Source organism: Caloenas nicobarica, chromosome 5 (assembly GCF_036013445.1).
Source record: "Caloenas nicobarica isolate bCalNic1 chromosome 5, bCalNic1.hap1, whole genome shotgun sequence".
NCBI classification, from domain to species: Eukaryota; Metazoa; Chordata; class Aves; order Columbiformes; family Columbidae; genus Caloenas; species Caloenas nicobarica.
The window spans coordinates 54549576-54576826 of NC_088249.1; the positions used below are offsets into that span (position 1 = coordinate 54549576).

The 27251-nt window shown below is 40.4% G+C and overlaps 1 protein-coding gene and 1 long non-coding RNA gene across 11 annotated transcripts in view; one reads left to right on the plus strand and one right to left on the minus strand.

Moving 5' to 3' along the window:
• Positions 1-1596: 1596 nt before the first annotated feature.
• Positions 1597-3447, minus strand: LOC135989886 (uncharacterized). The gene is made up of 2 exons (XR_010606339.1): positions 3236-3447; positions 1597-1849 (listed from the first exon to the last, which is right to left on the minus strand). It is a non-coding gene; the product is annotated as an uncharacterized LOC135989886 (long non-coding RNA).
• A 122-nt stretch (positions 3448-3569) lies between these two features.
• SOX6 (SRY-box transcription factor 6) overlaps positions 3570-27251 on the plus strand; it is a 377869-nt gene continuing 354187 nt past the window's right edge. For 5 of the 10 annotated variants that reach the window (XM_065635310.1, XM_065635320.1, XM_065635319.1 and 2 more), the window contains exon 1: positions 5107-5182. The gene's annotated coding sequence lies outside the window, so the exon portion shown is untranslated. Of the gene's footprint in view, positions 3956-5099; positions 5183-5686; positions 5760-18694; positions 18766-27251 lie in introns of those variants that run through there. The other 5 variants (XM_065635311.1, XM_065635316.1, XM_065635314.1 and 2 more) reach the window with 4 other exon arrangements.

Consider the following 27251-nt stretch of genomic DNA (forward strand, 5'->3'; position numbering starts at 1 on the left):
CTTATGAAGAAACGTGCAGTAATACGCTTCTACCCACTCTTAACAAAACTTTCTCCCAGTTGTATGATCAGGCTTTAACTTCTTTTCCTTTAGCTTTCTCTCAGATGCTGTTGATTATTTTGCAAAAGTTTATCCGAGCATCTTTAACAAGCCTATAAAAAGTCTTAATTGTCGGAGAGTGTCAGTAGAGGGAATTTATAAATATGCCTGTTAATTGCCCGGCATTAGCTGGGGAGAAAGGGGAGTTTAGTATTGGGTGAATGACTTTTAAGGCGGAATTTCTTGCTCTTTGAATCAAAACTTCCGAGACTGTTCCACCAACTCTGCAGGAGTTGTAGGTTTGCTCATCATCTTAAAGATGCGGCATGTAAAACAGACAGGTTGCTTCCCTTGTTGAATATCGCTTTACTTTAACTTATTTAATGAGAGCCGCCGCAAAATGCGGTGAGAGCTGTGAACAGGTAAGTGCCCCGACTTGAACTGAGCGCCTCCGATCCCACTTCCCTCTGCAACGACCTGCAGCAGTTCAGCATCCCTCCTCAACATCTGCCTGCGCCGGCTGCTCCGGCTGCTTTTAGCCTTCATGAAGCAAAAGCAAGGGAAGTAATTTCAAACGCGATCCCTAAACGTATGGTAACGCTAAAAGTAAAAGCGTTTTCTTGTTTCTCGACATGTGTATACGTATCTACACGGCGGGTGTTCACTTACGCAAACAAAGCGGGAACCACAATTGTTCCTGTGCAGCGCGCACACACGCACATTTGCATACAATGCCCAAGGAGTCCTTCCTCTCTGCCGCGGAGAAGTTATAGCTCTGGCACTGTGTGTTCCATCTGTAACTTCATTGATCACACAGGGGAAGCAACAAGCTGCAGAGCGGGGCTTGCGCTCCGGCTGGGAACGCGGCCGCATCCCTGCGCGTCCTGCCCCAGCCGAGTGTCCCTCTCTGCACAGGATCTTCGGGACTGCAGCGACATGCTCTCCCGATTTGGGGCTACTTGGGCGGTTAGATTGATCTGATGCCTTCATGATCTCTTGTCCCTCGTATTTAATAAGGAGCACGCTACATTTGAGGAGTGGAGGTGTTGGTGGTTTTTTTTCTTGCCTGCTTGTTTCTTGAAAGCAAAAAAACCCCCACCTTCCAGTAACAAATTGATGAGGTTGCAAACTCGGGCAGGATGGTTCGTCCTTGCATTGTGATTACATCTCTTTTCTTACAGAGGTCTTTTAATTTTTTTTTGTAAATTTTGCGCGCCAAAGCTACTAGTTATGCAAAGAGTCAAGGTGTTTCCTTTACTTGCAGCAGGTTTAAATCTGTTACAAGGCAAGTATTAGTGACCAATTACGGGAATTTTTAAAATTAAAGATTAAAAAGGACATAGCAATATCTGGAAAGGCAGCTATTTCCTGTTGCTAAATCCATAGCCCAGATAACTGCAGCAAGGTGAACACTGTGAATGAGCTGAGCGCAGGTGAATACAAACTCAGTATTTACAGTCTTACAATTTACCCCGTTTCCGAATTTCTTTTTTTAGTCTTTTATTAAAACTCAGAGAATGCATGGAAATTAGCAGCTATGCCCTCAGCCAGCTAATCTGATGATAAAGCTTTATTAGATAATTCCAAAGTTCTGTTTCAAGGTGTTTGCTGCTTGCCGAATAGGACTGATTGCTCTTTTTATTGTAGTGGAATTGCCAAAAATACTGTCTATAATAGGTCCGCTATTCCAAAAGGTTCTGACTTAAAACTCATTTTCCCTGGACTCGACTCGAGAGGGACGATAGGACCTCGGATAGCAAGGTAGAGGATGCAATGTGCGCGATTCCAGTAGCGTGTCGAGTTTTACAGCCTGTTAACAAAATGAAATAGAGCCAGATAAGATCAGTCCTGTGCCATCACGTTAATGCTCAATTTTCATCACGTCCTTATGAAGCGAGGTTCATTCGCAGTGGGGCTGAGTATGCTTCTGGGTCTAACTTACTCCGCAAATTCCTACTTGAGAGAGGAGGAAAGCGAAATCAGGCTTTCTCCTCGTCTTTTTGGCCTCTATAAGTTATGAAGCTATTTTAAAATTAAAAAGTTTCTCTGTTACTAACTGTTCCAGGCGCCTTCTGGAAAATGGGGAGAAGGTGCCAAAAATACAGAGATGAATCAACAACTTCTCTCTCTCTCTCATTTTGTGGGCTTGAGGTTGCTTTCCGCACTCCCATCTTAACAACAGTTTAGCCTAGGTGTGAATAATATCAAAAGAGGGAGACGTTAGCTTTGCAGCGCTGTTTGCCCACCTGATCTGCGGGCCCCTGACAGTTTGAAAGACTCTTTTATGTTTACCTTTGGAATGTAAAAATACAGCAGAGAGACTTTCTTGGTTTTGCAGTACTCTGTGCCACTGGTTGATTTTCTCCTCAGCTCCTTAAAGTTTCCCCTTCTTTCTCCCAGATTCCGCCCCCCCCCCCCCCCGCTTCTCAATTAGCACTTCCAAGGGAGCGTGAGTTCCTAAATTGGTATTCAAGCTGATATTCAAGTCCCTATCTGTTGCCTTTTGGTAGTCAGAGAGAGAGATATTTATATATTGCTGCTGCTAAAACCTCTCGTCGTCGCCACGAGAATCCCAGCTTCAGCTCGAGTCCGTCCTAATTGAGTTTTTCTTCTCCGGTCATACCTGTCTTTCCCTTTTAACTGTGCTCACGTTTTACCTTTCTGTGGAACGCATCACTACATAGTTTGTGGACTTCGAGTGCCTTCTCCTTCCTCCTCTCCCCTTCCTCTCCTCCGGGTCCCTGTAGCTGGACTCTCGTCTCTAGTGTAATTTATACTTTACTTTTCATCTGTTTTTTACCCAGACGGGGCTGTGGGATCGGGCTCCTCAGAGCCCCATTCATCAACTGTCAGTAAGCGCTTGCTGAGTGCTCGTCCACGCTTCCCCACCAGTCCTTCCCATGCCCTGCGTGTCTCTTCTCTCTCCCGCTTTACCACCTTTTTTTTGTTTGTTTTTTTTTAATTTGTGAGCAGGAGCCCGGTAGGACTTTTTTGGTGTGTGCCTCCCCACGCACTCCTCGGGAAGCGCCGTGCCGAGCGGGGGAGGGCCAGCGTGTAACACGCCGCTCCCCCCGCGCAGCCCCGGCCCGGCGAACCGGCTCTCCCGGGACCCCCCCGCTCCCCCTCCTCCTTTTCCGGCCCCCGCCCGCCCCTCCCTCCCCGCCCTCGCACCCCCTCCCCGGTAACTTTCTAGTACCTTTCCTCACCACTCCGGGCAATCAGTGGTCATTAGAGGAGAGAGGTTTAGGGTTTCATGTGTCTAATAGCAATGTGAGTGGTGATAGCTGTGCGGGGATGCGGCTGGCAGCCCAGGGTGATTTCACTTTCTGTTTTGTGCTCACTTTCTCCGCAGTTGTTGCTTTCCCCGCTCGCTCGCTCTCAGTCTCCCTCTCTCTCTTCCCCTCTCTCTCTCTGTGTTGTCTCATCTTGCCTGTGCTGTCTGGGCGGGGGAGCCCTGCCTCCTTTTGCCTTCCTCAGATCAATGCCCTGGCCACTCACTTTCTGATGTTGCACGACGGGAAATGCTTTGAATACTTACGACATGGCCGCTCACATTGATTGCCAAGATTGACAGCAGTAACCATCGCCTTCACTTGTTTCAGGAGGAAAAAAAAATAATAATAATGAACCTGATTGTAACCAAATCTCCAGGCAACCCATCCGCAAACTTCTAACGATCGGGATCCTGCACATCCATGGCCCGGAGAAACACCAGCAGACTCTAGTTCATTTATTTTATTTTATTTTATTTTACTGAATTACCACTCATTTATTCCTCTTTCTCTCTCCCCTTTCACCTCCTCCCCCCCCTTTTTTTCTTTTTTTTTTTTTTTAATGAAAATTACCGAAGCGCGTTGCAAAAAAAAAAAAAAAGGAGGCTCTCCCAGTGCTTTGTGCCACACTGGATCCCGAGGAGGTAACCAGGAAAAAAAAGCCCTATTGTGTTGTATACCTGTTGTTTGCTGTGGTGTGTAGTGCTGCGTGGCGTGGTGGTGGTGGTGGTGGTGGTTTAATGGGTTTTCGCTGGATTTATGTCGCTTTGCCGGAGAGAATCCGGTTCCCTCTGCGCTATCTTTAATGGGTTGTTAGTTGCAATTGAGTGAAGCAGCAGCGTCCGGAGGTAGATCTGTTGTTTAGCTTTTAACATTGCTGAATTCACCCCTTCCCCCCGCCTCCCCCTGCACGATTATTTACTTTTATACCACGAGGGTGTTGTTGTTGTGTGGTTTTTTTTTTTCTTTAGGGAAAAGTAGTTATGATCTCGTCCCCGTGCGAGTTTCCGGGGCTGTTTGAATCCCGAGGTTTCCGAGATGTTAAGGGACCCCAGTACCTTGCAATCACAACACTTTCTCATCCTTCCCGAGTAGAGTTTATTTAAAAATGTAGTGACAGATCAGCGTTGTATTTTAAGATCACCCACGGCAGGCGAACACATGGTGCTGGGAAGATATTGTGCGTAAGGAGCTAACACGAGAGGGAGAAAGAGGGAGAGAGGAAAAATAAAATCCGAAACAAATCTTTGAGACCAGCGCGCTGCTGTCATTACTCTGAAGTGCTCGCGTGGGTTCGTCTTCACGGGTGACCCCACGAGACACGGGATGGAGAAAGGCGAAGGGACTTTAGTGCTGCTTTTCAGTTCCCCGCTAAGTTTGAGGGGGGCAACTGCTCTGGAGTTCGCCACAGGCGAGCGCTGGCCCCGGAGCGCGGCACAAAGCTGCCGGTGGCCGTGCTGGCTGTGGCCGCACGGGGGCGCCGCCTCGGGGATTTGCGTTCTGCGGCGGCGCCTTATCTCTCCGGGCAGAGGGTTTGGATAAAGTTATACCGAAAACTTTAAAATGGATATCGCACCCTAATTTGTGATACACAAGGAGGGGGGAAGAAAGCAGTCCATCATCAGAGGGCTCTGTTTGCACCTGGGCAAGGGGAGATGTGTGCCGCTTTGTAGCAACATTCGACTTGGGATTTCTTGCTGCCTTAGCTCTTTGCCGGAGGTCATGCAAATCGACCTTAAAAGAATGCATAAGCCATAAATTAAAATAAACCCTTAGCCAGAGGCTGATCCATAAGTAGACAATACCTAACCTGGACAAAACGGCTTCCTTTGCGAGCTGAAAAAAAGAATAGTGCCTAAACTAAATGCAAAGTAAGTTTTCAGGAAGTATTTCGCTTACTATTGTTATTATTGTTATTATTTTAAAATAAAATAGTGGCAGCTGCAACAAGCTATCGCAGCTGTTTACAGACGGTGCTGTAGGGTACGAGTGAGGCAAGGTGTGTCTGGTGGAGAGCTTGTTCTTTTCCTGGCTTTCACTACCTTCGAAGCTGATTGTTTTTTGATTGGGGATAAGAAGCCTCTTTAACTGTATAAGCAATTTAACGTTTTATCTCGGATAATGCTGAAGAGTTTATGAACAAATTTGCCTGCAAATGTCACATGCGCGCACACAAGCTGTGTCTGTATATAATAGTCTCGGGGCTTGTTTTTTTTTCCCGCAGTTTTTGACAATTGTTCCATTCATGATCCTGAAAGGAATCATCAGTGGGAGCTAATGAGGGTGCCTCTGCGGTTTGCCCTGCTCCGGGGAGGAGCGGGCACCGGCTCTGCCGCCGAGCCCGCTCGTGTGATGCATACACGCGTGTACCGGCGGCGGGGTCGCCCCTGCGTGAGCGTGGCTGTGTGTAGATACGTGAGAGAGAACGTATAGGCGTGATGTGAGCAGGTACTTCCACGCGTGCATTAATAATTGAGCTGCCAGAGTTGCTCCTCTGCCGAGAGAGCTTCCCAGCTGCCTTTCCGAGTGGCGCTGAGCAGCGCGGAGCAGTTAACCCGCCTTGCAGCAGGGGCTGCGGGCTTCAGCAGAGCAGGGCCTTGAGGTCAATCAGAGCCACTGATCATATCGATTTGATTGCTGTCTTAGCTTTCTGCGGACGGTTTCACCGGGGGAGTTGGTGTGCATATATATATATATGTGTATATATATATATTTTTTTTTTTTAAAAGGAGGGGAAGGAGTGAAAGTGGCAACGTGAAAATCAATTACTGTTGTGTCTGAGTGGCGGGGGGGCAGGGGGGCTGGAGAGAAAGTCAGCCTGGTGGGAGCCTGGGGATGACAGATTAGTTCTGTCCTAGGGGTGTTTCCCAAAAACATAGACGGTGAAACTTTCCGTGATAAAGTAATATATCTTCGCCTGCTGTTTGTAGATAAGGTGTATGTTTATTAAGCTAATTTAAATAGCCTTCGGCACACAAGCGGCACTTTGTTCGTACTGTTTTCTTTTACCCTCATTTAAACATTTTTGGTTATTTCCATTTTCAGTGCTGATGGTGAGGGCAGAAGAACAGTTTTATCCAGTCCCTAAACAGGGTTTGAAGTCCAAGAAATAACGAATTTCCCTTTCTGTTTTCGTGTAATGGAGTAATTTTGAAACCTGTTTTGAGACTTCGACTTGACTTGACTTGTTTTATTGACGTGCTTGTGCCCACTCATTTAATTAAGCCATTATACCATAAAGTAAATAATAAGAATGAATGTGAGATATGTGCATGTAGTCTGCCATCATATACAGATATTTCCCTGGAAAAGACGCTTTAAAAAACTTTTTTCAGCACACCATGATTCTTTGGCAGGATCTTATTGCAGGTTTTTGTTTTGAGCCAGGATATTTTGCGTGTTTCTGTGCTCACAACATTACATGCACGCTACACTTAGAATATAAACAGCAAGCGTACCTACCAGCTCATTCTAGTAAAACTAAGAAATAATCTATTTATAGTGAGTACATTTAAAAGAAAATAATGAGGTCATTTGGAGTATGCTGCAGTTTGAAGTAGCTCGACACCTGGCAGAAACTACATATGCGTTTTCTTCAGACTCTGCACTGTCCATAACTTTTCCTTATAATACATTCTTGTGTTAAGTGAGAAAGGCTGTTTGTAAAACAATCCCCTGGCTGATTCCAGTGTTGGGTGAAGCTGATCCTGTAATGGCATTTTGTTTTGAACAGTTGCTGTAGTTGAAGTTCCCTCATAAGGTAAGGTGGCACTGGGTCTGAAAGGAGGTCCAAATGCCACATTTATAATTAGACTGCCAATTCAGCACATTGTATCTATTGCTATACAGGGATATACTGCTGTGTCTGGTCTCTCAATAGACTGTATTCAGAATTAGCCAATTCAACTGCTTAAACTTTGGAGTCAAATTTAGAATAGGCAATGAGAGAAGGAAAGAAAGAAAACAATAATGCTTTCTTTTTTCCCTCAGCTAGCTATTAAAAGCCAAAGAATATACGGAAACCAAACCAGGCACTGCACTTGGAATCAATGCACCAAGCGCAGCCAGGCCAACCTCGCCTGCAAAACCATTTTGAAGCGCACTTCTCCGGGGGGAGGGGAAGGTGAGCCCCGGGCATCGCTCCGAGCGCCGCTCCCCAGGCCGCCGCCGGACTCCCGCGGCCAGGGGAGGGGGAGCGGGTGGGGGCCCGGCGGCGGCTCCGGCCCCCGCTCCCCCTGGCCGCACCGTGGGGCCGAAGCGAGTGACCGGCTGCTCCCGGGCTGCCCCGCGCAGCGCCCCGGCCCCCTCCGCCACCCGCGCCAGCTCCCTCCCCACCAGCTTGTGGAAGGGCTCCCGCCCCCGTGGCGGGCGGGGGCAGCCGGAGCCCCGCGGGGAAGGAGCGGCAGCCGCCGGGGGACCCCGCGCCTCCCAGGGCCGCCGGGCCGCAGGCTCTGGCTGCTGGCGGCTGCCCGCCTTGTCCCCGGATTTACGGTTCCTGGCTCTGTTTCTCCTGTCATACTTTTTGTTTCGCTCACTCTGATTTCTCCGACCTCTTCCACTAGAACTTTAATTCATTCAGCGATGAGAACGTAAGAGGCCCTTTGGTCTGCAATCTCGCACCCTCTGCTAAATGCATTATTTTCTCTCCCTTTCTTGCAGTTCAGAACGCTGTTTCAGTACTGCTGGGAGACTTAGCTGGGTTGCTTCATAGCTCACTTAGTTCCCTTCTCTGCTAGATCGCAGGGTGCAAACTAGTGCCATGTGTATAACACATAGGGTAAAGGAAGCAAGACAGATGGCTGTCTGTCCCTGCACATAAAACTGATTCTCTGCTCAACTTAGGTAACTCTGCCTCATTTTTTCCTTCCTCCACCAGTTTACACACTGGTGAAACCGAAAAGAGAAACAAAGTGGAGCCCATCAGTTTCTTTAGTAAGGCCACTAGTGCCTGATTTGTAGAAAATAACTGATGTCCGAAGTTAGTTGCCTTCACTTGTCAGTTTGATTTTGTTCACAAGTGGGAACGGCCAGTGCTTGTTCCCTAGCCAGTGGGTTTTCATATATATGGCCAACAATTGTTAGTGGTCACTTCCAGCCAAATGTCTTTTGCTCAATGGGGAAAAAAAAAATCACTTTTGACAAGTTTTTTGCATCTTTGATCGTATTTTTAGTTGAAAGTACCCATGTATGTCTGCAGTTCTTAGAGGCCTTGGAATATCTTGTGGTAATAAAGGCCAGAGCTTTGCATGATGATAGCAAAAACAAATATATTTTTTCTCAGTGGACGTTAGAAAGTTTCTTTAGTCATGACCTTATATCTGCTAAACACTGAAATCACCTTGGGAGATATCACTTCAGGAAGCATATCCATTAATCTTTTACACTTGGTTTGATTTGATTTGCTCCTTAAAAGTGTATAGATCACACTTAAAAGGCTTTTGTTTATTTATTTATTTATTTCACAGAACAAAAATTACTTAGGAAAGAGAAGCCGTGATGCTCTTTTATTTATACCCCACACAATGAGGTGATGTATATTTCTTTTTCCATAGTGTGACTTTAAAGATCAGTGGGCTGGTTTGGCAGAGGTTGTATGTAATGACTAACGTTTTAAAAGTTATGTAAATAGGGGTGTTTGTGTATATATAAGCTATGTCAACTGAAGTGATACAGCGACATATTTTTAAAACATTTCAGTTAATATAGTAAATCTCAGAGACAGAGCTTTGAAACATTTCTGCATGATGTCAGAACCTGCGAGAGAAGTACTGCTTTATGATGCATTCGGTAGCTCACATATAGCTTATTCTTCAAGCAGCAGCAAAGCACAAAGGTGCATGTTTCAAGTTTGTGCCTTAGTAAGCCCATTTCTACTCATCTCCTTCAGTGTGTTTTTGTGCAATTTTAATTTACACCGTATTCTATTTTTTCCTTAAGTAGAACAGCAAGAATGGGCACTTTAGGGGACTTGATACCAAACCACAGAAACTGAATTTCCTTTTATTTTATGTGAGCTATTCAGATTTTTAAAAAAAATTTTATTGATGTATCATTGCAGGCCATGACATATTGTGAAAACAACACATGATAAAATCCTGTCATTAGTAAGGTTGTGTGCTGGGCCGGTGTGATGTCTATATGAAATACATGTATATGTATTTAGATGCAGCTCTGTGCAGAAGGAAGAGATATGATAGACATATTTGCTGGAAAGCAGCCGATTTCTACAGTGATAAAACCGGATAATTACATGTTCCCAAAGCCTTTTCAGCACAGAAGTAGGTGTTCTTTTAAAACATTATTCTGTGGCAACAACAAATATTTGTGACACCATTGTAAGAGATTTCCTGCTAATTTTTTAGTTTACTGTCTTTCGGAAAGTCTAGAGTTCTTTGGCACTGGTGAAACTGCTATATATACCCATCGTATATTCAAGTATTCAGTGAAGTTTTAAATAATTCTCTTTCAATTAGTACAACAGGAACCTGAAAAATGGATTTTCTCATAAAGAAACAAGAATCAGTACATAGACATTTCTTTCCTCCTCTTGTATATTTTAAAATACTCCTATCAGTTTTATGTTTACTGTTTTGTCTCCTTAAATTAAAAAGAGAGAGAACAGTATCCCAAGTTTGAAAATCATTGCTTGGAAATTAGTTTAATAAAATATTTCTTGAGCCCTGTGAATTGGAAAGAGTAATATAAAATTAGATACATTGGTAAACTAGGTTAATCAGAGTCATTCATTTTTAGTGGAGAATAAATATCTATCAATCGTTTTTTTTGAAGTCAGGCAAAACATTCCATCAAGTTAATGTGTTTAAGGGTATCATATCAGGCACAGACAGGTACTAGAAGTGATAAAAACCAGATAACCTGCAACAAAATGATTTACAGATGGGTCATTATCTTCTATAGAAAGGTTACGCAGATCATATTCTTTATAAAAATAGAATGTCATTCTATAGATCCAAGAGAATTATCTAAATTTGTCTGAATGTTTAATTTTTTTTCTGAGTAACTGGTAGAATTTGTCAAAGCAAAATTTTTTTACCCTTCTTACAGGCAGCATATTACTGTAGGATATAGAAAAGTACTTGGTTTATATTTAAAGTATTCTTTATGTTTATTTTACCTGGTTGATAAAGCTTGGGAAACATTTACTTCTTTGCATGTGAACTTCGTAGTGCATACCTTTAAAATATGCACAAAAATGTTACATAAAATTTTTTTTAAAAAGCTGTAAAGTTTGATGTTAGTGATTTATTAGATTTCAGAACTTATTTCATACAGCAAGTGCCTAAGTTGCATCTTTTCTATCGGTGACAAGACAGGATGTCATTTAAATATTTTTTCTTTCTTCTTGAGCCAGACAGAAAGGTGTACAGTCCATTGTTTCTCCAGTTACTGGTAGACTGACATAAGGCAACAGGAAACTCTAAAATCTCAGAGATGCGGTATTGATTTGATTCCTAACTGCAAATCCTTCATATCATTGCTCCAAATATCTTAACTTTACACCAATATTACCCATTCTTTTTATAGTGACACCATGCTTAGTAAAAAACTTCTAAGCACTGAGGTCAGGTGTTGAGATTGGATTCTAGTTTATTTTTTATGAATCAGATAAAGATTTCTGTGCATGAGACCGTATGTGAAGATGAGAGAACAAGAACATTTCCATATCAAAGGCAATATATCTGAGGCTGCATAGTAATTAAAATGCAGTGGTTTGGACTCTGTGCACTAGTACTTACGCAGAGCGTTGTTGGGACCTTGTGCAGCATGCAGGCGGTTGTCTCTTGCATACTTCTAGAAATATACTTATAATTTTGTACAAACATTTATGCCAGTCCACACTTTTCTGTGGATAATTTGTATTTCATCCAAACCATTCAAAGTAGAAGTTATTTTTTGAGCAACCCCCTCATTATGGCTTTTGTGCATCAACTATTTTTATTCTGGTTGTTTGTATTTCCTCTTACCAGAATGATGGCTTGTTTATAGTCGTATTTTTTTGTGTGTTTCTCTAAGACCCCTTCCATATACCACTGAAATTTTACTACTTGCTTGAAATATCTTTTATTAGAAACAAAAATGCTAATATCTTTTTAGATTTATTGAAGATGGTGTGACTTCTTACATACCATATTTTATGGCAAATTAAATGCATGTGCTGGAACATAATATTTTTAATGAAACAATATGTATTTACTAATTCCAACTAACTGTTACACAACATAAGGAGAATTAATACTTTACTCCAAGGACTTGCTGATGTGGGAAAATTGACATAAAATACTGCGGGGTGCTCCCTATCTGGATACTCTTTTCTGGAATAAATGTGACTTTAATTCCTGAGTGTGTTGCCCTGGTGAGGAGCTGCTCTGGAAGAGCTGCTGTTGAATTGTTTACTTCATAAACTGTATTGGTTAGTGTCCCAGTGTGGAGGAGGCAGTGAGTGCTGCAACTTTCCTCATTACTCATAGATCCTGTTCTGCAGAGGCTCTATCCATTAACGCTCTAAAACTATTGAGGGGAAGCTTTTAGGAAGTTTTCATATTCAAACAGGTGGTTGTGCTGTGAAAGTATTATATTACATCAGTCTTGCAATCTCGCTTCATTTTGTCTAGTTTTGGACTACAATTGGTGTATGCATAGGTGAGCACTTTGAGCTAGAATACCACACTTTCAGAGATTGTTCTGCATGCTTTTTACAGCTGTATTATTGTGGATGGGCTTGTTAAACTGAGTTCGTGACCATTTGTGGTTAGTAAAAAGCCATGGTATTTTTGCACAAGTAGGGGGGTTAACCTCAATGTCATGGCCTAATTCCAGCTAAGATAGGATGTAGTTGCCCATCTACATTCTTCTTACAGTTTTAACTGGCTTAGTTAATCCTCACTTCCTTTCCTCTGTGTGGCAGAGCAGCATGCTAAGGACACTTGCAGCGTTTTACCTCGGAAGTACCAAATGCAGCTATTGAAGTAATAGGCGGAACTAGATAATGAATCACGTTTGGGGAGCTTTCTGGATAATAGGGGTGCCATGTGCTTGACTGGCTTATTATTATTAGAATTAACATTTTTAAAGATTTAATAGATATGGTATTTGAATGCTGAACCATTTCAGAGGAATATTTTAATATAGTTTGATATTTGACAGATTCTCAGCTGGCATAAGCCAGTATAACTCCATTTACTGAAGTGGAAGGGTGCTATTTTACAATAACCACAAGTGCATTCCTTAGGACATGATGCAGTTCCTTCTGGATTCCATGGAAAGACCTTTCTGTGACTGTGCTGGGAGGGAGGTTGCATCTGAAGGCCCTGTTTGTATTAGATTCACTGTAGAATATAACTTGGTTTCACTTATGGTGGAATCAGGTTCGTCTACATGATGTTGCTTATGGCTTTAGGATGATATTAACAGCAATTCATTTCATGTAAACTAGGTATTGGAACAACTGGCTTTCCATACCTAATCTTCCAGTGAGTCTTCTGGTACAGTATATGCAGCATGTGGGGATTCTGACTGCTGACTTGTTTTAACTGTGGAGGCTGTGGCTGTGCATTTTCTTCCCCCCCCCCCCTCTTCTTTCAGTCACACCTGGGTCTGCTGAGGGCAAATTATGTTCCTGCAGACGCTTTCACGTTTTTCTTCTGCTGAGGGATTCATGTAGGCCACTACAGTAAGAATGTACTTTATTCAACCTTTAGTGCAAGTGTACGTAGATGCGCACACTGATTTTTTTAATGTACATAAGTAGGCATGATTCAACATATTTTTAGTAGTGTTTTTCGTATGGTGGTGCCTACAGCTGAGATTTTGTATTCACTTTGGGTTTACAAGCATGCATTCTTACATTCTGCCATCTGTATCTGCTCTCATTGCTTGCCCAAAAGGTCAAAGATGAATTACAGGAAAACACTTTCATGCTTCCTGGTTGCCTTCTATAGGCTCTGGCTCCCATTATACTGCCTGTTTGTCCCACATAGAAATTATGGTACCCATGGTATTTCTCTTTGAAAGTAACAACAGAATATTTTCATTTGTTTCAAAACAAGTTAGATATGATCAGTTTTTCATCTTGATTTCATGAGCTAGAAGGTAGTTAACTGGTGTTGGAGTGGGATGGTGGCTACATAGGCTGTGAGGAGTAAGTTTAGACAAGTGTAGTGAGATGGAAAAATGTGAAACAGAAGAAATCAATAAAGCAAGCTATTGCCACCTGATGTTCTAGGAAAAGGAGAAAGATAAAACATATTTCTTTCTGAGCAGTAGTACAGCATATCTTTTGTACTCTTCTTAGTGGTGTTATTTATGTATTTTGATCATTCCTAGAATACCCCAAGTTACAGATCTGTCAGCATACCTGCCAGAGGAAAAAAAGGAGTGTTCCTATGCTAGAAGATCTGCCTAGATTTAAAGTACTGAGTGGGCAATCACTTTGCTGTCTTCAGGTGGAAGACTGTGCTATTATTGGCCATTCTGGCATCTGGCTACTTTGGACTTGGAGAGCAGATTCCATTAGCCTTTCTATTTCAAAGCCATATTGTTGCTGCAGGTAAATAAATCACAGGCTCCCTTTGTGCTTCAAGAATGACTTCCATAGGCCAGGGTTATGTTAGCTTATGCATTGTCAGCCTTTGGGCTTCTGCACCACATGCATGATGCTCTTGAGGGACGGCAAGTTTTGGGCAGTCCCCAGTAGGCGCAGCATCCCCTCCAACTTTTCACCCTTTGCTGCCTCTTTGTACAAACTCATATAGGTGCAGTGGAGTCAGTTCAGGTGTGTCTCTGCTCACCCACAATGCTCAACCTAGGCTTCAAGGGACCATGTTTGCTGAGTATTCAAGCAGTTAAGTGAGCCTTTGAAAGCCAAAAAAGTTTTCTTTCCTTGCTCATGGAAACAGACTTTTCTTGTGATTCCTTTTTTTGCTTTAGTCAGTGAAAACTCTCATTATTTTAATCTTCACCATTGCCTCTAAACAATAATAATTAAATCTGTAACACTGATTTTAAGAATGTAACAAAAACCCTATTAGTGATGGTAGTGGAGATAACACTGGCGTGCATTGTAGTGCAGATATACTGCCATGCGTTTGGTGGGGTGAATGGGTGTATCCACTAACAGTTGATTTGAAAACACCATTGCACAACACTCCGTGGTGGAATGGGATCAAATTACAGACACAAAGTCAAGATGATGGTGTAAAAGGGAAAGGCTTTGAATGCTGTGAGTGTTTATATACAGTCTTTTCAGGGAAAAAGAAAATGTGGATAGGAGAGAGATGGTAGTTGAGGGACCTAAAGAGTAATTACTGAGGATCAGCTGGAGTTTCTAATTTATGAAGTCCTCCCTTGGACAGGTTGAATTCAGTTTTTCACAATGTGAATATATTGTATAACATGACTAAAAGCAAAAGGAACAGGAGGAAATTGTTTTGTTGAATTGTATGTAAGAGTGATTTCTTATCAAACTGCAAACTTCAAGGCATAAGCTGTTACTGATTCTACTTCTGATGGATTTTTTAATTTCTCCCCCCACCCCCAGTCAAAATGGCACAGAAATGCCTAGGATAACAAATGAACCAGTAACAGACAAATCCAGCCCCAAATAGTTTTTGGTTACTGTGTTCCTCTTGTGGAAGTCTTTCTATTTCAGTAATTCAACATGGGATGATTAGATAAAGAAGGTGAACGCTCGTTTCCCCTCATGCTGTCTAAGCGTGGCTCCCACACAACACTTCCTGTCTTTCCCGTATTGTCTCTTCAGTATCAATAGTAACTAGATGCAAATCAGCATGGCATCTGCTGGTTCGTTTTCAGCTGACCGGGCTAAACAGCAGATATGGAATTTATAACCAGGAGGCTGTGACCTCATCACAGACAAGTGGCATTCCCACAAGTAGGTAATGAAGCACCCCTATTGAGTGTAGCCAAAGTCCAAATCCTCAGTAGAGTTATTACATATTCAATTTAGACAGCTCTCCCAAACTTTAAAGCTGTCCCTTGCTTTTTTAAAATCCACTCACTGTTGTAGCTGGAACAGCAGCTGTCACTGGTCTCTGCTGATGCCACACTGCTGAATTGGGCCTTCTTGAAAATGTGTGGGAGAAAAGAAGTGATGAAGAAACAAAGGGAGAGGAAGAGGAGGGGAAGGGATATGAAAGGACAAAGATGGAGGGAAGAGTGAATGTCTTGAACTGAATAGTAACTGAAATGCTCTTATTGCTGTTGAACAGGTATAAAGACTGTAGTCAGAGAGTATTTGGTAATAGCTTGATGCATTTAAATTACTAAGACTTCTATATATAGATGGTGTAATGGTGTCTTTTTAAGAAGATAACATACAGTGGCCAAAGAAGTCCTCTTTAGTGCTTACTGTATTTGAGACAACTCCATATTCCTTTTCTGTTACTCATCAAGATGTTCACAACAAATACTCTGGGATACAAGTTATCTGTACTGCTAAGAAAAAGTAGGCTTCTGGGGAAGGTTTGAGTTTGGTCATTTTTGTATTTTTCAGCAAGTCTTGTATGTGTACATAAATATTATATCTATGAACAGCCCATGAATATTTAGCATGAATCTTAAACATTTTTGTGTTTTGCTGATCCTTCTGACAAGTGATTGATAGCAAATGTTGTTGAAAGGTTTACAGATTTTGAATGATAAGTATAAATTAGTAGTACCAATACACTTGCACACCAATTTGTGGTCTGAATGTGAAATGAAATTGTTTTATGTCTTTAAAATATTTGTGAGTGGAATAGGGGTAGCTTTTTGATCTTGTTAGCGATGAAGATTTGAGACTAGCTAAGAGCAAAACAGGAATGAAACAGATGCTTTAGAACCCAAAGCAGTCAGTTTCTGTGGATGGTAAGGGAGGGAGAACACTTGAATGAGCAGAAACAAGAGGGGAAAAAGAAAGAAAAGGGATAGGGTGAGAAGCAAAGAGACTGAAAAAAACCAGGTTGCATGGGGACAGAACAGCATTAGTGGACGCAGACTTTCAAGGCATATTTAATGACTTTATTGTCCTTCTTCATCTAAACTCTTCCACTTTGCAAGGAACTGAGGATGAGATATCAAAATCAGCATTTCTGTCATTCTCAATCAAATGGGATATTAATTTAGCTTAGAGTGGGAGTAACGACTGAGCAGCTGTTGATAACTGGGATGTATAGAACTGGGAATATTGTGTTATGTAAAAGGGAGAAATAGTTTTCCTGTGTTCTCAGCTTTCTGGAAAGTTGTGCAGTTCTTGTACTTTTAATGAGAGGTTTTTTGGACTTCCTGTGATAGATGTTTGTTTTAGAAGAACTAGACCATGTCCTGCAGTCTTGCAATTGTGCATGTTAGTCTGGGCTGGGCCCGCTGCACCCTGTTTAAATAACAGATGCAGGCTGGCCTGGTAGTTGTGTTATAGAACTAACAAATAGTGAGGCAGTCCAAAAATACAAGAAATACGAAGCTTTATCATAAAAGGCATCGAGCCACTGCCATATATCCTCAATGCCTCTCCTAAGGGTGTCCAAGGTTAGTAGGATTATCCATTGCTGTGGCTTGATTAGAATTCTTGAGCATGTAAAAATATGCCCTGATGCATGTCAGCTATTTTTTCAGTGAAAGCTGCAGATCAGGGCTCTCCATAACAGTGTTCTGTCTAGTTAAAGCTGCTAGATTGTGGCAGTCCACTGTCTGATAATTTTAGGGCCACTTCATTACTGGTTATGCATGTTCACTATTTCATTTCTATGCCACGATGTAATATAGTTGTCCAAATGAGGCACAGCAGCCACTACACAAAATAGTCTTTCACGATTTGTTTTGAATCTTGTTTCAGACATGAAGGTACATCTGGTTCTTCCTATTCCCTTTAAGTTTTTCTGTGCAAATTCTCACTTGATTAATGTGTCAGTATCTTATTAGGCTTTTAAAAATTTCAGATTCTAATAAAATGCCTTTACTTGTGTTTAAAAATATTTGGTATATCGTCTTTTTTGCAATGAATAGGGCCCTGAAAAAGAAAAAAAGGCAGAACATAAAACAACCAGCCCCTTTTGCACACAGATAAAAGGCTGCTTAACATTAGCCATTACTTGTTTGATGTGAGAAATTAATTTATTTGCATTTTGCTCTTCTGCTGTTTTGCTTGTCTGAAAGCGTGCTTGGTGTCACACTAGTTTCCATAGGTCATGCTTGGGCTTCCGTGGTGAATTCCAGAGCTGTGGTAAAGGCAATCGCTGGGTAAGAGACTCTCATTTGCCAGAAGTCATTGAGAGCCACAGCCTGCCTGTTCGCTGGTGTTGGAGCCATAACGCAACGATCAGATGTGTGAAGAGCAGTTTGCCTCTTATCACAATTTTTATATTAAAATAAATAGCAATGATGAATTGGATAGTTGACATTTATTCCCAAAAATTCAGGCAATGATGATTCTTACAACTGAACTCAGTGGCACATGTTTTTTTCAGTAAGAGGAGCTGATGGGCTTTGGTCCTTTTTTTAGGCCTAAGGGGATTTTTTTTTTTTTTTTTTTTTGACACCAAAACCAAAAGAAAATGCTGCAATGGACCACAGGAATGGCTGCTGAGCCCTCATTCGTCTACTTGTAGTCTGAATGATTCACATCTTTAGAATGAAGTTCAGAGTTATTGGCCAAGGCAGGTAGAAAATTCATTTGCTTGAGCTCTTTCAGGTCCAGCTGATGACACTCAGGGTTCAAGTCCTGGAAGACACCAGCTGCTCTGGTACTAGTTCAATAGGCAATATAAGCACATGCCGAGCTTTAAAGCCTGTGAATAATTTCAGTGGGAATGAGACTATGTATGTGCTTAAAATTCAGCATGTAGTTAAGTACTTTGTTGGATTGGAGCCAATGTGCTTAGCACTTTGGAGGACTGAATGCTTATTCGCTAGTGGTGGTTTATATATTTTTTTGGCTTATGAATTTCCTCACTGACCTGCTCCTTTGTTTAACGGTCAGCCTACAACATGGTCAGGATTAAAAACTTCTGGGGCTTGTTTTGTCTAGAAGGTTATGGGTAACCTCTAGAGGGAATTTTATGGAATTACTGATGCTACGTAAATATGTTCTTTATAATCAACTTATGTTTAATATGAAAGTACTAAGAATTTTGATCAAGAGACCAACATTTAACCCAGATTTTATTTCTTCCTTTGTTTAGAACTCTGTTGTTTACCTGCAGAAATTATTAATGCCTATCTACAAATGTATATCAAGTTCTAAAGATAAATTATATTTGTTTATAATGACTTTTTCTGTTTCCAAGTTCTCTCTGCTTTCTACCAGCTTTTTTTCTCATTCTAAAAGAGTGTTCTTCAGACAATAATTAGCAGTGGGCTTTATCTGAACTGAGATCTTTATGCACTTCTGTCTTCACTCAAAATTTGGTCTTCACTCAAAATATCTTGGCCACGTAAGGTAATGGTTCTAATTGTTTTCTTCCGCTTCTCACCTGTTCTGCTATAATACAAAGCATAATCTTGGCACTACCTCAATGGTGTCAGAATTACAGAAGCTAGAGAATCATCTTCTGTTATTGTATGATTATTCCCAGTTATATTTAAAATTTTTTACCTACATATCTGTACTTTATTCTTTATAAATTCATGACCAAGCATCATAAGGGATCAACTGAACAGACTGAATTAAAAAAAAAAAAAAAGAAACTCAGGAAAATCCTAGGTAACTCAGGAAAATTCTAGGTGCCTCAGGCAAAGGTAATGGATGAAGTTTCTCCTCAGCAGGAGCAAACCTGGTCTTTTCAAACCAGTGAGGAAAGAGAATTTCATTGCCTCTGTAAGAGTTTTTGCTTGCTCCCAACAAGACGGAATAGGGGTATAGCTAAGTGCTAGCTTAAATCTTGACTGTTTGTCTTTCTTTTTATGTTTCATCTTTAAAATAGCTGAGGTAAAGTGTATATATAGCCTAGATTAGAGTGTAGACATGCATGTTGTTGCACGTCTAGCTGGAGAGACAGAAGAAATAATATGTTTAGCTCCTCTTTCCTGCCTCTCAGCTGAGGTGCAGTAAATGCCTGTGTGAATGCTTGAAATGTAGTGTCGCTGTGTGGCAAAGGGAGTTAGTTGAAACCACAGCTCAAACCATGTAATGTCTAGGTGGAGGGACAGTAAGTTCTAGCAGGGAGAGCAGTGGCTTCTCAAGTATTTCCAGTTGCATTTGTAAGAGGAGGAACAATGGTACAGCTCTCGTGTAGCTCAGGGAGCAGTGGGTGCCAGTGCTTAGGGCACTGAACAGGGAAGTAGGAGAATTTTGGATTATCTGTTGTTTTGATGCTGCCACAGACCGTGATTGCAAACATGTTACTTTACTCATGATACCCTTCTTTCCTCTTGTGTAATCTACTTAGACTACAAGGTGTAGAGAATGTTTCTAACTCAGTGTTTGTACCACAGTTATCGTATTTCAATATGTTCTGGGAACAAATCCTAAGAGTTCCAAATATACAAGCAGATAGTTTTAATGCTGCTGTGTGGACGTGTGCTCTGAATCCACAAGAAGAATCTCATTTCCAATTGTCAGTAAGGTCCTACATGATTAAAACACTTTTTTTTTTTTTTTTGACAACTACTGATGATTCATTGAAGGAGGACGGTGAAGCATAGATATTAATACTTGTAAAAACCATTTATCGCTTAGTGAATTTTAAAATTAGCCCAAGAATGCTTTTGAGAAGTTTGAATTATAAAAAAGTTCCCAGTTCTCTGTATACTACCAAACACATCAAAAATTGTGCCACCGACATTTTAGTCTCAATCTGAGTTCAATTTTCTGTTAATGACAACTGGATTTTTTTGGTATTTTTACTATTATTCTAAAGATTTATTCAGCTTGACAGTTGTAGGATTAAGCTTTACAAACAAAAGGATAATATATCCTATGTTTACAAGTTAGCCAGAGGCCAGGTTTTATAAACTTTAAAAATACAGCTATTGTGAGTTTATAAAATAGACTAGTCAGCTTTCCAAGAGAGAAAATAAATCCAGCAATGGAGCTGATTTCCATGGGAGCTTGGTACTCACATGTATGATAATATATTTTGACCTGAAGCAGTGTTACATGCAAATCTTAAAAATGTTTTGAAAGAAGTAAAAATATGGAGCGCAAAGTGAAGACACGTGGGGCCTGATTCTGTGAGTATCTTATAAAATACCTCCCGTGAGAGACTCTGATTCCATTGAGAGGGGCACCGAGCAAGTGACATTCGGTACAATCCAGAACAGAGGACACGTAAGGTTTTAGAATCTGATCTTTCCAATGCTTTCTGTCAGATGTGATGGTTTTCATTAGTTAAAATCTGAGAATAGGTTTACAGGCAGGCCTGTAATCACCTGTGTTGACAACGGAGAAAGGTATCTTATGTTTTCTGCTGAAGGCCATCTAGCAATACTTTTAATCTTAAAATTTCAGCTAGAAACAGAGGAGCTCCAAAGGTCATAGCAACCAGAATAAAAAATTCTGGAAGAGAATTTAAGATACATCAGACAACACAAGTATCTTTATTTACAAGCATGAAATGTAAAGAAATTCCACGTAAACACAGATTCCTGTTTTATCATTTGCAGCATAGAAATAATTCATCTTCACATCAGAAGAGCTGTATTTACAACAGATGAAGAGAACATCTCAGATGAACTGTGGCTGCTATGCTGGGCATTTTTTTTGGTTTTTTTTTTTAATTATGACTTTTTTTTTTTTAAGTAATGGTGGTATATTTAAAATGATGAAATCGGATTTGCGAGTGACTGTGGTGCACAGGTCTCCTGCAGCACTGAGGAGGTGCTGCCCTGTTAGTTCTCAATCTTGTCACTTCTGGGGAACAGCAGTGAAACTGTTTGTTCCTGACAGCAGACAGCCCCACTGCAGGGCCCTGGTTTCATGTTACATTAAGTATTAGTGCTGTTCTTTCAGGAGCTATTATGCTGTGACATCAAAGATTTTCTGACAGGGCAGTTGTAGGTTAGCACTGAAGTTGTCTACTGAAATTTTTAAGAATGGAATTAAATATATATGATCAGATTTAATATGAGAGATTGGAAACTGCATATAAAATGGAGTTAGTGGTTAAGGGAAGCTGCAAGAATAATTATTTGGTTTGGCCTATTTGTCCTTTCTTGTCCAGGACAATTTTTATTGCCTTTAATTTCTACAACAGTTCAAAAAATACTGCCATATGTTAACATTTTTGTGAAACTGCTTATTTTCTGAAAAATGTTGTGTGGAACAGGAGGAAAAGGACTTCTTATAAAATAAGTATTCAGTATGGCCCCTGCAGTGCTTGTAGAAATTAAGCCTTGAACAATAATTGTAATAGCCCAAATTCTTTCTTTACTGGTTGCCTAACTACTTAAAAGGATCAAGATACACATTTTAAATAGTAAGAAAGAAATTTAAATGGCAAGCAAAAGCCTAATAGTGATTTCTGAGACTTGGATCTTTTTGTAAGAGATAAACTGTAACTGTGTATAGATCGCAAGTTCAACTATTGTTCTTTGGAAATTCTGAATCGAGTTTCTGCCTGTCTTAAAGGGGAGATGGTAGGAATCTGAAACTAACTGGCTGTGTAGCTGTTCAGGACAAAAAAAAAAATCTTGAACATGCGCAACTTGAAATGTTCCTGTAGATTCCTATGTGGTGAAATCAGCATTGCTACAACTATAAAATTACTATTATGCTCTGATGAGGCAAGTTCAGTGACAGGAAATATCAAAATTAATTTTGGAAACACGTCTGCATATTTTTGATTACGTTACTAAGGCATTTGTTCCATTTAGTATCAAGCAAGTGAATCATCTCTTAAAAATGTCTACAATAGAGTAATACTTTTCTAGTAAAAAAACCCCAAAAAACTAAGAAGTTGAACAATACTGTTTAGTCAGACACCAGCATAATTTGTGCTAGATACTTAGTACTTACTTTCAGGCATGAGAAAAATTACATAAAGAATGTACCTCTTTCTTTGTAGTGGGATATTTTTTTAACATAGCTAGGAGTAAGAGGTATGATTCTGAGGTCCTTGCTCAGATAAACAGATCATTTAGTTATTTTTGGGCTGTTCTGTTCACTAAAAGCTTGCAGGGTCAGTTCTGAAGTTTATATTGCAGTAGAATATGCTTTTTATGCTATGCTAATTGACCCAAACGAGCTGTATGGTAGCTTTGATCAGACACAAGGATTTTAGTTTATTTAGATAACATTGCTTGACTTCTCCTTTGGTTTTCTTGCATTGCAACACACCTATCAGCAAATCAAAATCTTTATGGCTGAACACTCGGAGGCAGCTAGTTTAGAATGAAAACTCAGCCCTTTACACTGATGTGTGAAGCTCTGGGAATAGTGGCACTACCCTTAGGAAATACTCACTGACAGGTGGCAACAGTGGAATACAAAATTATCCTCTAGCTCTATAATCTCAAATCACAACATTTAAAGAATATATAAAGAATGAAAAATGTGACTAGTAGACCTGGGTCTTGCAGAGAATTTTTTAAGTGATTCCAAAGATACGTGACAAAATCAGGTTAATAATGGTATCTAAAGTATTTCTTGATCAATAGTTCTACTGCCCTTGAGACCGTGAGGTTGTAGGTAGTTTTCTCTTCCTTTCTTCCCTGATTTAAAAGGTATAATATAAAACTGTGTTTTTAAACAGTTTTTTAGCCAACAATGGGTACTGTCAGGAATCCATTAGACTATTTTATTATTTTGGACAGAGGATCCTTTCATTTAGCCTTTGAGACTTTGTCACATTCAAGTAATGATGCTTAGCAGTTTATCTGCACTGTGTCTGTCCTGGCTACATTTTTTCTTTTTGCAGCTTTGTTATGTGGTGGGTTTTTTTTTGTTTTGTTTTGATTTTTTGTTTGTTTGTTTGTTTTTTCTGGGGTTTGTTTGTTTTGTTTTATTTTTCTTTTCTTGGCTATTAGAGATGTTACTGTGCTTCAGGTTAGGAAATTGTTTAGGGAGAACTTGTCAAAAATTCTCTCATTATAGGAAGGTCTAGAGTCCTCTCAATTTCCTGCATAGAATGCCTGGAGTTTGTTGAACAGCTAGTATTTCAATTTCTATTTAAATAAACAGCAGTAGAACTGACTTGATAAGTGTGCCACTAAATAGATCATGTTACCACTTAACTTAGGGCTAATACGTAGCAGTCTGATTTGCTGAATTTTGGTGGCAGTGTTCACGTAAAGGCCAGGCAGTTCCAGGAGAGAAACAAGAACTAGTATTATTATAATATATATTGTATTACAGCAGCAATTATATTTAGTTGTCTGCAAGTGAAAAGTTGAAAAAAGGCGTAGCGTGTGAATGTACATTAAGCAATTTTTTAGTTATCTAGAGGAAACAAAGACTAATTATGTTATAAATCTAAAAGATGTTTAAAATCCATGGATGCACAGCCCCCCTATAACAAAAACTAGGAAAACTAACCTTCTGATAGGTTAGTCTGTCGCTACCTTTTCCTCTTGTAGAATGAAAATGGGAAGTAGCAAGTCATTAAGGGTGTGGTGTGTACAGGCATAGACAGTATTCCTTGGCAGCTTCAGACAGATAGCTCTAGATTTTCCAGGCTTTTGGTTAGACTCCACTGTACTTATAACACTTCTGAGAAGTTGTCTTTGTATTTATACTTAAACATGCAAGAAGAGACAATCAGGAAAGCACCAGTAGAAGGTGATAAAGTTTCTTCTCTCAGCCATTCAGTTTCGCTTTGGTAAATACATAATGAATCAGGGTATTAAAGCTCTGTTATACAGGGTGTTTCAAGAAGATGGACCCATATAGGAAATATAATGCTTCGAAATTGGGTCCATCTTTTTGAAACACCCTGTATTTTCAGGGGTCATTCAGGTGTTGGATAAACAGAATAAAATACTGTGAACCTGAATCTGTACTTGCAAAGTATTTGCATGTATATTGTGCATAAGCTACGCTTGTGTGCTTGGACAGCTCAGGAGTATCCTTTGGAAGATGAGCAAAGCTTAAGAATTACAATTAACGTGATAATGGAGAGATACTCTTCTCCTTCAAATGAATCATAACAAGAGTCCATTTTTTCCATTTTCCTCTGTCTTTTTTTTTTTTTTTTTTTTGTCAAAATGGTTATTTAGATTCTACAGAAGTCTTAGCTATCTTAGCTTCTCATTCTTATTGAACATTCTCACTTGTGTTCAGAGTCTGGACTCCTTTCTGTTCTGTTTTAGAGCTGTCTGCCAGAAGTGAAAAGTCCATGGAGAACAGCCACTTAAGGCTTCCCATTTTCGGAGATGCCAGAGACACTGGAGATACTGTAGGCAGGTCCTGAAAGGAAGTTGCGAAAGCCTGTGTACACAATTTTCCAGAACTGGGGCTGAATGGGATCTTTAGCTGTATCCTGGTGTGGGAGAAACTGTGGCTGATTCAGGTCTTTGAATGGCTGCTGAGTAAACTTGAGTCGTTCAGCCCTGAAGGAGTTGTGATAGATCAGAAGTCAGTATATGATAATATATTGTTTTTATAACTGAACATAACTTTGCCTCTTCCAACTGATTTAAAGCCTAAAGAACTGGCAAGGTACTGCTTGCTATATGCGTTAGGCAAGAAGGCACGACCAGCCATCTTTGGGCCAGCAGGGCTTGCTATGCAATCTCTAAGAACAAAAAGCAGAGACAGAAAAAAGCCTGGCTTATGTTACTGTGTGGGAGACAGACAAATTGTTTCACTCTCCTTTGCTATCCAGTTCCAGGTTGCTTGTCATTTGCAGCCCTGCTGGCTTCGATGAGAGATACCTGAGGGTTTCTGATGACAGGCGTGTTCCTCCAGGTTTAGAAGAAGGTTAGTGCTTTTGTAAGAGTGAGGCTCAGAAGAAAGTAAATGTGGGCCTTGGAGGCACTTTACTTTTGACTCTGTGTGCCTTTTACATGCAGTTTTATTTCAGTCTCTCTCTTTCTCTAAATTCACCTACCTAACCATGTCTAAACTCTCTTGCAGGTTAGAAAATAAATGTATGTAAGGGAGAAGATGCACAATTGCTATTTGTCTTTTACATTTGTTTAGAGATGATAAAGGACATTGGAGCTTCTATTTAGAAGAGATACTAGTATGCTGTGTTTAATTAATCCTTCACTCTTGAGAGAGAAATACTGTAGGCAAGTATGTTTATTCTCACTTTTCCAGTTGGGAAACTGAAGCAGGAAGGTTTCAAGATGGTTTGGGTCCTAGCCAGAATTCGAACTTGGAAGATATGGCTCATTTCCAGGCCTATGCTTAAATTGCAGACCATCTCTCTTTCTTTTTCTTATGCAATATTTTGTAATAAATATAAGACTTTTTATACTATTACATATGCAGTTAGAAATAGTTCTTTCTGTACTTGGAGCTGCCTTTTCTCCATGGCTTTTGATGGAGCATATGTCTGCTTGATCCATGCTCTAGCAAGGATGCAGACTGTTCGTAACAAATCTGCCGTTTATTCCTGCTTTCTTCCTGCTTGAAAGGGACTGCTCTCTTACGCAGTGGCCCGTACCACTTGATAGCATCAGTAGTTCTGTTGCAGTGACTTCAAGATTACAGCAGGCTCTGGCAGGCTGCAGAGTTCACCCATCTTGCTCTTAGTTAACCAGCCATGAGCTCCCACCATATGTGTGACTGAACGTCTGTATCTCTCTTACTTGTAGCTGTGCAATTGAGGCCTGAAATGCAAACACGCTCCTTCATAGCACACTGAAGAAGTAAGTTAAATCTTCAGAAATTTTCTTTTAATTCATTTTGGCCTTGCATTTTTCTGCATTTGTTTCATCCTGTCTTTCTGTTTTACGACTCAGCAATATATTCTGTCTTGAAAACAACATTAAGTGTAGTTACGCGCACACACACTGAGAAGAGAATATCCCCCCACAGTGTTTACAGCAACACCTCTAGGTGACGGCAGGCAGTAAGCTTTCTTTTTATAGAGCTCCAGACTACAGATCATTAGCTTGATATGGTAGCTCAGTGGTGCAAAGTCATTTGAATATTTATTACCCTGCTTAAGACTTTCGCTTTTCAAGTGGGAAATAAATGTGATAAGACCCCCTTTCTGTCCTCTTGCCTGATATGCTAAAGCACAAATATGTGAAATGGATTTTAATTGTGTTTCCTTGAACCTCTGTATTAGAGAACAGCAACTTGGATATTTTTCAGCAAAAACGTGTGTTGAACAACTGCTCAAGTTTGCAAAGTCTTTTTACAACCTTCCTTCAAAGTTTGATAGGATATTCAGCTCCAGAAATGAGTTGAATTTTCAAAACTCAATACATAAATATTCATGTATAATATACAAAAAGGCAGCTTTAGAAATGTGTATTTGAATGGGGCACTGTTACTTAAATGAAGTACAAATTTAAAGGCCCCTTAAAACTGGACTTTGCCAACAGTCATAGATTTTAAGAAACAGTAACAGACCAAACATTGTGTAAATGAAAGGTTTTTTGGGGAAAAAAGCCAACCCTATTACAATATGATCAGCAAGACATGAAAGCCAGCAGCAGGCAACAGAAAGGCAGAGGCAGGCTCCTGAATATATTTTAAAGGTAGAATGTTGTCAGTGTGTTTTCATTTAGCTATTTTAAGATGTCTGTGTTTCACTTGCTGCAGTCACAAATTCTAACCATGAATAATAGGAATCATTATATGGATGTAAATGGTATATTGACTACATTTTTCAGGCTCAAACACACCTTCCTTGTTGGCAGTGGAAGGCAATGAATGAGGCATTTTATTAAACCTGGTGCTTGTGGTTCTAATCAAAGGTCACTGGTTAGCTCTCACTTTTCAGTCTCAGATTTGTCTAGATGTTTGATCAGGGGGCTGCAATGAAATTATTATGACAAAGACTTTGTACTAGGCGGTATCTGTCTGCTGAA